Genomic DNA, 8,456 nt, shown 5'->3' with positions numbered 1-8,456 from the left:
CGATATTTGTCCCTTTGGGACTGGCTTATTTCACTCAGCATGATGTTTTCCAGATTCCTCCATCTTGTTGCAAATGACCGGGTTTCATTGTTTTTGACTGCTGTGTAGTATTCTATAGAGTACATGTCCCATAATTTCTTTATCCAGTCTACTGTTGATGGGCATTTGGGTTGGTTCCAGGTCTTAGCTATTGTGAATTGAGCTGCAATAAACATTAAGGTGCAGACCGCTTTTTTGTTTGCCAATTAATTTCCTTTGGGTAAATTCCAAGGAGTGGGATGGCTGGGTTGTATGGTAGGGTTATGTTCAGGTTTCTGAGGAATCTCCAGACTGACTTCCATAGTGGCTTAACCAGTTTGCATTCCCACCAACAGTGGTTAGTGTTCCTTTTTCCCCACATCCTCTCCAGCATCTATTGTTGGTAGATTTCTGAATGTGAGCCATTCTAACCGGGGTGAGGTGAAACCTCATTGTGGTTTTGATTTGCATTTCCCTGATTGCTAGTGATCCTGAGCATTTTTTCATGTGTCTGTTGGCTATTTGGATTTCCTCTTTTGAAAAATGTCTCTTGAGGTTGTTGCCTCATCTCTTAACTGGGTTGTTTGTTTTGATGTTGTGGAGTTTCTTGATTTCTTTGTAGATTCTGGTTATCAACCCTTTATCTGTAGCATAGTTTGCAAATATTTTTTCCCACTCTGTCAGTTGCCTCTTCACTTTCCTGACTGTTTCTTTTGAAGTACAGAAACTTCACAATTTGATGCAATCCCAAATGTTAATTTTGGTTTTGACTGCCTGTGCTTCTGGGGTCTTTTCTAAGAAGTCTTTGCCTGTACTTATATCTTGCAGGGTTTCTCCAATGCTCTCTAATAATTTGATGGTTTTGGGTTGTAGATCTAAGTCTTTAATCCATGTTGAGTGGATTTTTGTGCAAGGTGAAAAGTAGGAGTCTTGCTTTATGCTTCTGTATGTGGAAATCCAATTTTCCCAGCACCATATTGAATAGACTATCGTTATTCCAGGGATTGGTTTTGGATCTTTGATCAAATATAAGTTGACTGTAGATGTTTGGATTGATTTCTGGTGTTTCTATTTTGTTCCATTGGTCTATCCATCTGTTTAACAGATATTTTAACATTTTTTTGTGTGTCTACACCATATTTCATAACGTGCTTTTCCTAAATGTTTAATGTAGGGAACACAGACTTGTGTGTACACTCATACAGAATAAACACATGAATTTAACAGTGAGACTTATGAACAGAAAGCATTATAATTTGACTCTTCAGAGCTTCTTCACTTCTGCCTATGTGAAATTCTCTAATCCTTCCTCCTCAAAGATGGACTATGCTAAATTGACAAAAGATGAAGTGTAAGATTTTCAACTGCTCATTGCCAATTTTTAAAATCAGCTATAGTACAGCATTATTTGAAACGTTCTTATGGTTGTTCAGATGTTGAAATAACTTGGTTTTCTGGTTAGTCTGACTATGGTTCTAATGAGGCCTGGCTTCACTAGACATTTTAGAAAGAGACCTCTAATGAGGCCCAAATCATACAATCGATTACTTCTAAGATGGCATAATCTATGGTCTTTCTTTCCTCAACATGGGGATAAAGGTCACAAATACTTACAGAAAGTCTACTAATAGCCCACGTACTCTGGCAGGCACTTTCTTAATGTGCCCAAAGTGATGGCTTATAAATCCTAGAGCGGGGAATCAAATTCAGGTCTGACTCCAGTCTTTTTTCTACTGAATTATTATCAGTTACAAGGTACAATTCAACAACTTAACGCTCAGTATGGGCCCAGGACTTTGTTAAAACATTATCCTAATGAATCTTTATTACAATCCTATTAGAAATTTTAAGGCTGTAAAATAATTTTATACAATATGCCAAAAAAATCAAAATTCATGTCAAGTTAAATAGTTTTTAAAATAAATAATTTTAAATAGTGTAAGTCCATTTTAAGGATTCTTATTCCATTATCTGTTTCTCACTGTCTACCAATATTTCCTTTCATTTACAGCTAGTCAATCATCCTATACTAAATAAACAGATCGTTTAATTTTTCAACTTGTCTTTTAGCTTACTTGAAGCTTTATGCTTGTTTATGTACATGCTTTGGCTGACCAGAATAGAAGGCTGGGGGTATGTATGTCCAATTATGATTCATTATGGACTGATGATAGGAAAAAATGCTACTAACACGCAGAGATAAATTCTATTAGTCATATTTAAAGAGAGACTGTTATTAAAAGTTTCCTTTATTTTTCTGTTGAATCAAGCACTAGCTACCAGTTAAATTTTTTGTGTGTGTGCCCTGTAAAATTTAGCATAGTTAGCATCGCCTTATAAATAATCAAATAGGTCCCAGTGGTTATGTCCACATTTAGATTGTTCAGGTGGTCAGGAACTCTTATTGGTTTGCTTTAGCTTTTAGTTCCTGGTTATATCTCCAAATGCAAAAGAGCTGAGAGGCTCTGCTGCCCCCACAAAGAAATCAACAGCAAACAGACTCCAATTTTTTGGAATAATTAATTATTAATAATTAATTTAATGTAGCCATTAAAACAGCAGTGAACCAACGGAAGGAAGACCTTTGTCTCTCTCTCTCACTGTCTAACTCTGCCTGTCAAAAAAATAAAAATTAAAAAAACCCAGCAGATTGAGCTGTGCTGAGTTTTTCTGCAGGTCTTGCCTTGTTAGCCAATCCAGCACACACCAATCCCTATTTCATAATTGGAGCCCTGAAGAAAACTGTGCGGGGACTTGCTGGGGAGTTGTATGGCCTCAATTTCTCGGGCAGCATCAGCTCCACTTTATCCAGGAACCGGTGGTAGGTGGCGTGCAGGCCTCGGGTGCCAGTGGCTAACCTGTCAGCTGCCGACTGATTGTTGGCAGCTGAATGGGAGCGTTGCTGTGTCCTTGTTCCTGGCTGACAATGAAGAGCAGCTCCTCACTGCCCTGCCACAGTGCCTTGCGTCTGCTTTCCACCAGGGTGCCCATCCCCATGGCTCGCCAGGAACTTACTTCTCAGATATAACTCAGACTTGGTAGCTGTAATCTACCCTCCTTCTCAGCCTGGAATAATCACCATTTTGCATTCAGGTAGAGAATTTTTAGCCTCCATATATGAAGAAGAACATGCAGTATTTGTCTCACTGTGTCTGGAGGACACAAGGATCATCCATACTGTTTTCCATAGTGGCTATTTTAATGTATATTCCCACTAATGGTGTTGGAGAATCCCCCTTTTTCCACTTCCTCACCTGCATTTGCTTCTTTCTGGCTTTTTGATAACAGTCATTCTAACAGGGATGAGAAGGTATCTCATTGTCATTTTGTGTTGCAAGTTTTACATTTTTAAGTTAACATTTATTTACTAGAGAGAGAGAGAGAGATCTTCCATCCACTGGTTCGCTCACCAGGTGACCACAGCAGCCAGGGCTTAGCCAGGCCAGAGCCAGGAATTTCATCCGGGACTCCCACATGAGTGGTAGAACCCAAGCATTTGAACCATTGTCTGCTGCCTTTCCCAGACTGTTAGCTGGGAGTTGGATCAGAAGTGGAGCAGCTGGGACAATAAACAGTGCCCCTACGCGATGCTGGCGTTGTGGGTGGTCGTTTTTCCCACTATACCATAATGTAGTTCTAGGGTTTAATTCTAAAGTTTTCATTTTCTTTTGGTTAATGTTCTTATTCAAGCAATCTGAAATATGTTTTCTAAACATATTCCTAAGGCCTTTTAAGTAGAAATGATTTAGGCATAAAGTGACAATGATAGCATAAGGGAAGTCCCTGGGAGTCATCTCCAATCCCCAGTCTCATACCACAAATGAGTAAAATATGTCAGCAACAACAAGTGACAGAAAAAGGAGGGCAGCCCTCACTTTTTTTAGGATGAGGTGCTTAAAACTGAGTGGAGCTTTGAGGCTGAAATAGCTATCAATATGAATGGAGAGCATTGTAGTCACTTTTAATGGTGAATAATTACTTACTGCCAAAATTAGCATGAAACCCCCCCCCCTAATTTGGAAGAAATGATAGTGCATTCCATTTTTTTTTATTTTTCAGGTTTTCTAGAACTATTGATTCTTTAAAAACCTCTAATGTAGTCTTGGATTTTCTTAGAATAAATTGTAGCTTGGTGTCAGCCTGAACTGGCTTCATTGAAACACATCGTCTCTGGTTTGTCAGAACATCAACTTGTAGTGTATCAGAAATTTCACTCGTGTCATCTTAGGCCAACTCAATTTAGAAAACATTTATTGAACATCTTCTCAACAACATTCTATAGCAGGTTCTCTGGAGCTGATAGATGGAAAACTTCCTTCCCTTCATGGCTATCGAATTAATTGAGAAACTGTCAAATAAAACCAAAATAGAATAAAGAAAACCTATCTAATCACAGACCAAAATATTAAGTGCAGTAATACAGGCTCCTATAAAAATGCTCTTATCCACCAGTAATTTAGAGACAATAACTAAAGGCCTTAGTTTTCAAGAAATCAGTCTAATTATTTTCAGTTTAACCTCATTGACTGAAGTCACTGTCACTTAGCATTTATCTTAGAGGTTTTAGAATGAAAAATTAATGAATGATAAGAAAGTAGAAAAAGAAGTCAAAAAAGCACCAAAGTGAATTAGCCCTTAAGGTATTCGGATCTGGCTCAAGAGCCCATGAGAGTATTTTAGGCATGGAAAGCCAAGACACTCTGGAAAAAAAAAAAAAAAAGAAGACCTAAATGAAAGATCTCTGCGAGTGAGATCCCAGTGGAAAGAATGGGGCCATCAAAGAAGGAGGTACCTTTCTCTGAAGGGAGGAGAGAACTTCCACTTTGACTATGACCCTATTGGAATAAAATCGAAGTCGGCGAACCCTAAAGGCTTCCATAGCCTTGGCAACTCATGACTAGAGCCTACAGAGATTACTGATGCCATAAACAAGAGTGTCAAATTGTTAAATCAACAACAGGAGGCCAGCGCCGTGGCTCAACAGGCTAATCCTCCGCCTTGCGGTGCCGGCACACCGGGTTCTAGTCCTGGTCGGGGCACCGGATACTGTCCCGATTGCCCCTCTTCCAGGCCAGCTCTCTGCTGTGGCCAGGGAGTGCAGTGGAGGATGGCTCAAGTGCTTGGGCCCTGCACCCCATGGGAGACTAGGAGAAGCACCTGGCTCCTGCCTTCGGATCAGCGCAGTGTGCCGTCCGCAGCGGCCATTGGAGGGTGAACCAACGGCAAAAGGAAGACCTTTTTCTCTGTCTCTCTCTCTCACTGCCCACTCTGCCTGTCAAAAATAAAATAAAAGTAAAAAAACAAAAAACAAAAAACAAAAAAGCAGGAGTCACTGTGTACTTATGTCTCATGTGGGATCTGTCCTTAATGTGTTGTCCAATGTGAAGTAATGCTATAACTAGTACTGAAACAGTATTTTTACACCTTGTGTTTCTGTGTGGGTGCAAACTGATGAAATCTTTACTTAGTATATACTGAATCGATCTTCTGTATATAAAGATAATTGAAAATGAAAAGAAAAACTTGGTGTTAAATTGGAAAATTAATCAATTTAAAAAAAATCATGTAGGATCTCTGTCCTTAATGTGCTGTACATTGTGATTTAATGCTATAACTAGTACTCCAACAGAATTTTTCCACTTTGTGTTGCTATGTGAGGGCAAACTGTTGAAATCTTTACTTAATATATACTGAACTGATCTTCTGTATATAAAGAGAATTGAAAATGAATCTTGATGTGAATGGAAGGGGAGAGGGAGCGGGAAAGGGGAGGGTTGCGGGTGGGAGGGAAGTTATGGGGGGGAAGCCATTGTAATCCATAAGCTGTACTTTGGAAATTTATAATCATTAAATAAAAGTTTTAAAAAAACAAAAAAAAGTAAATTGAAAAGAATGAAAAGGACCAGAGGGTAATCAAGTCATTAGAAACAAAAGAGCAAAAAGATTATTGAAACCAAAAGTTCATTCTTGAAAGGGATGATAAAATGGGACATTATGGGGCTGATCAAGAAGTGATCGGGACTGACAGCAGTGACATCATGACAGGTTCTATAGATATTAAATAAAGGACAATACTGAAATATTGTTAACAGCTTTATACCAATGAATCTGACAATTTCATTGAAAGACAAGGGATATATCATTCAAGAAGAAATAGTTCATCTGAATAGCCCTATCTCTCTTAAGAGATTTCAAACTGTAGTTAAAAATTTTCATACACATACGTATACACTCTCTAGGCTCAGGTTGCTTTGCTGATGAGTAAAGTCATATATATCTTTAGAGGGAAAAAATAGAAATTCTATATAAATTCTTCCATGATATTTCATAGGAGAAAATACTTCATAGATTATTATAGTGGTCAGCATTATACCAATATCAAAACCTGAAAAAATTTCAAGAAAAAGGAGCTATAGACCAATATTGCTCAAGGAAACAAATTTCATGTGTTTTAAATATTCAGTTCTAAGAGCATAATGATGCTTTCCATCCAACTCTCCCTCCTTCCTGCCCTCTACCCTCTTTCCTTTTCTTTCCTTACCTCCATTTTTTTAGACTTTTATTTAATAAATATAAATTTCCAAAGTACAACTTTTGGATTATAGCGGCTTTTCCCCCCATAACCTCCCTCCCACCCACATCCATCCCATCTCCCACTCCCTCTCCCATCCCATTCTTCATCAACATTCATTTTCAATTGTCTTTATATACAGAAGATCAACTTGGTCTATACTAAGTAAAGATTTCAACAGTTTGCACTCACATAGAAACACAAGGTATAAAGTACTGTTTGAAGACTATTTTTACCACTAATTCTCATAGTACAACACGTTAAGGACAGAGATCCTACATGGAGAGTAAGTGCACAGTGACTCCTATTGTCGAGTTAACAATTGATACACTTATTTATGATGTCTGTAATCACCCGAAGCTCTTGTCATGAGCTGCTAAGGCTATGGAAGCCTCTTGAGTTCACAAACTCTGACCTTATTTATACAAGGCCATAATCAAAGTGGAAGTTCCTCCTCTCTTCAGAGATAGGTACCTCCTTCTTTGATGGCCTGTTCTTTCCTCTGGATCTCACTCACAGAGATCTTTCATTTAGGTCACTTTTTTTTTTTTTGCCAGAGTGTCTTGGCTTTCCATGCCTAAAAAACTCTCATGGGCTCTTGAGCCAGATCCGAATGCCTTAAAGGCTGATTCTGAGGCCAGAGTGCTGTTTAGGACATCTGCCGTTGTATGAGTCTGCTGTCTTACCTCCATTTTTAGAATAACATACTTTCAATCTGCTTTATAAGCACAAGCTTAACCATCCACTAAATAAATAATTTACTAGTATATAGAAAAACCATTGTTCCTCAAGAGTATAGACAAGTGCTATAAACAATAATCAAATCTCAAAATGTCAATTTCATTTATGTACATTACTTTTTTTCTGTAATCTGTGTGTTAGCTGCTACAAATCAGTGAAAACATGATATTTGTCTTTTTGGGACTGACCTGTTTCACTAAGCACAATCATCTCTGGTTTCATTTATTTTGTTGTGAAAGACAGGATTTCATTCTTATAGCTGAGTTGTATTCTTTTGTGTATGCATACGACATTTTCTTTAATCAGGCATCAGTTGATGGACATCTGGGTTGATTCATATCTTAGCTATTGTGAGTTGAGCTGCTATAAACATGGGTTTACAAAAAACTCTTTCATATGCTGACTTCATTTCCTTTGGTAAAGTACCCAGGATTTGGATGGCAGTATCATATGTTAACCCTATTTTCAGTTTTCTAAGGAATATCCATACTGTCTTCCACAATGGTTGTACTAGTTTGCATTCCCACTAACAGTATCTTATGGTACCTTTTCCCTCACATCTTCTCCAGCATTTATTATTTAAAAAAAATTTTAGATGATAGTTTTTCTAGGTGAGGCGAGGTGAAACCTCATTGTGGTTTTTATTTTCATTTTCTGATGGTTAGTGATCCTGAACATCTCCTTATGTATCTGTTGGCTGTTTGATTTCGTGCTTGGAAAAATGCCTGTTCATATCCTTTGCCCATATACTAACTGGATTTCTAGTTGATTGTTGAGTAGTATCTTGAGCTCCTTATATAGCCTAGATATTAATCCTTTATCAGATGTATAATTTGCAAATTTTTTTTTGCAATCTGTCAGCTGCTTTTTTACTTCTTTACTTTTTACTTGTCTTCCAATCTGTCAACTGCTTCTTCTTTACTTTTTACTTCTTTACTTTTTCAAGTGTTTTCTGTGCAGATGCTTCTTAGCTTGATGTAATCCTGTATATTTTTTGCCTTTTTTGTCTGTGTTGCTAGGATTTTTTTTTTAACTTTTATTTAATGAATATAAATTTCCAGTGTACAGCTTATGGATTACAATGGCTTCCCCCTCCCATAACTTCCCTCCCACCCACAACCATCCC

The 8,456-nt window shown here is 37.8% G+C and overlaps 1 pseudogene; it reads right to left on the bottom strand.

Moving 5' to 3' along the window:
- Positions 1–2,419: 2,419 nt before the first annotated feature.
- On the bottom strand, positions 2,420–7,281 carry LOC133762093 (mitochondrial pyruvate carrier 2-like; annotated as a pseudogene).
- Between the last annotated feature and the right edge of the window lie 1,175 nt (positions 7,282–8,456).

This window comes from Lepus europaeus, chromosome 6 (genome assembly GCF_033115175.1).
Source record: "Lepus europaeus isolate LE1 chromosome 6, mLepTim1.pri, whole genome shotgun sequence".
Lineage (NCBI taxonomy): Eukaryota > Metazoa > Chordata > Mammalia > Lagomorpha > Leporidae > Lepus > Lepus europaeus.
The sequence above is the reverse complement of the archived record's forward strand: the minus strand, read 5'-3'. Positions and strand labels throughout refer to the sequence as shown.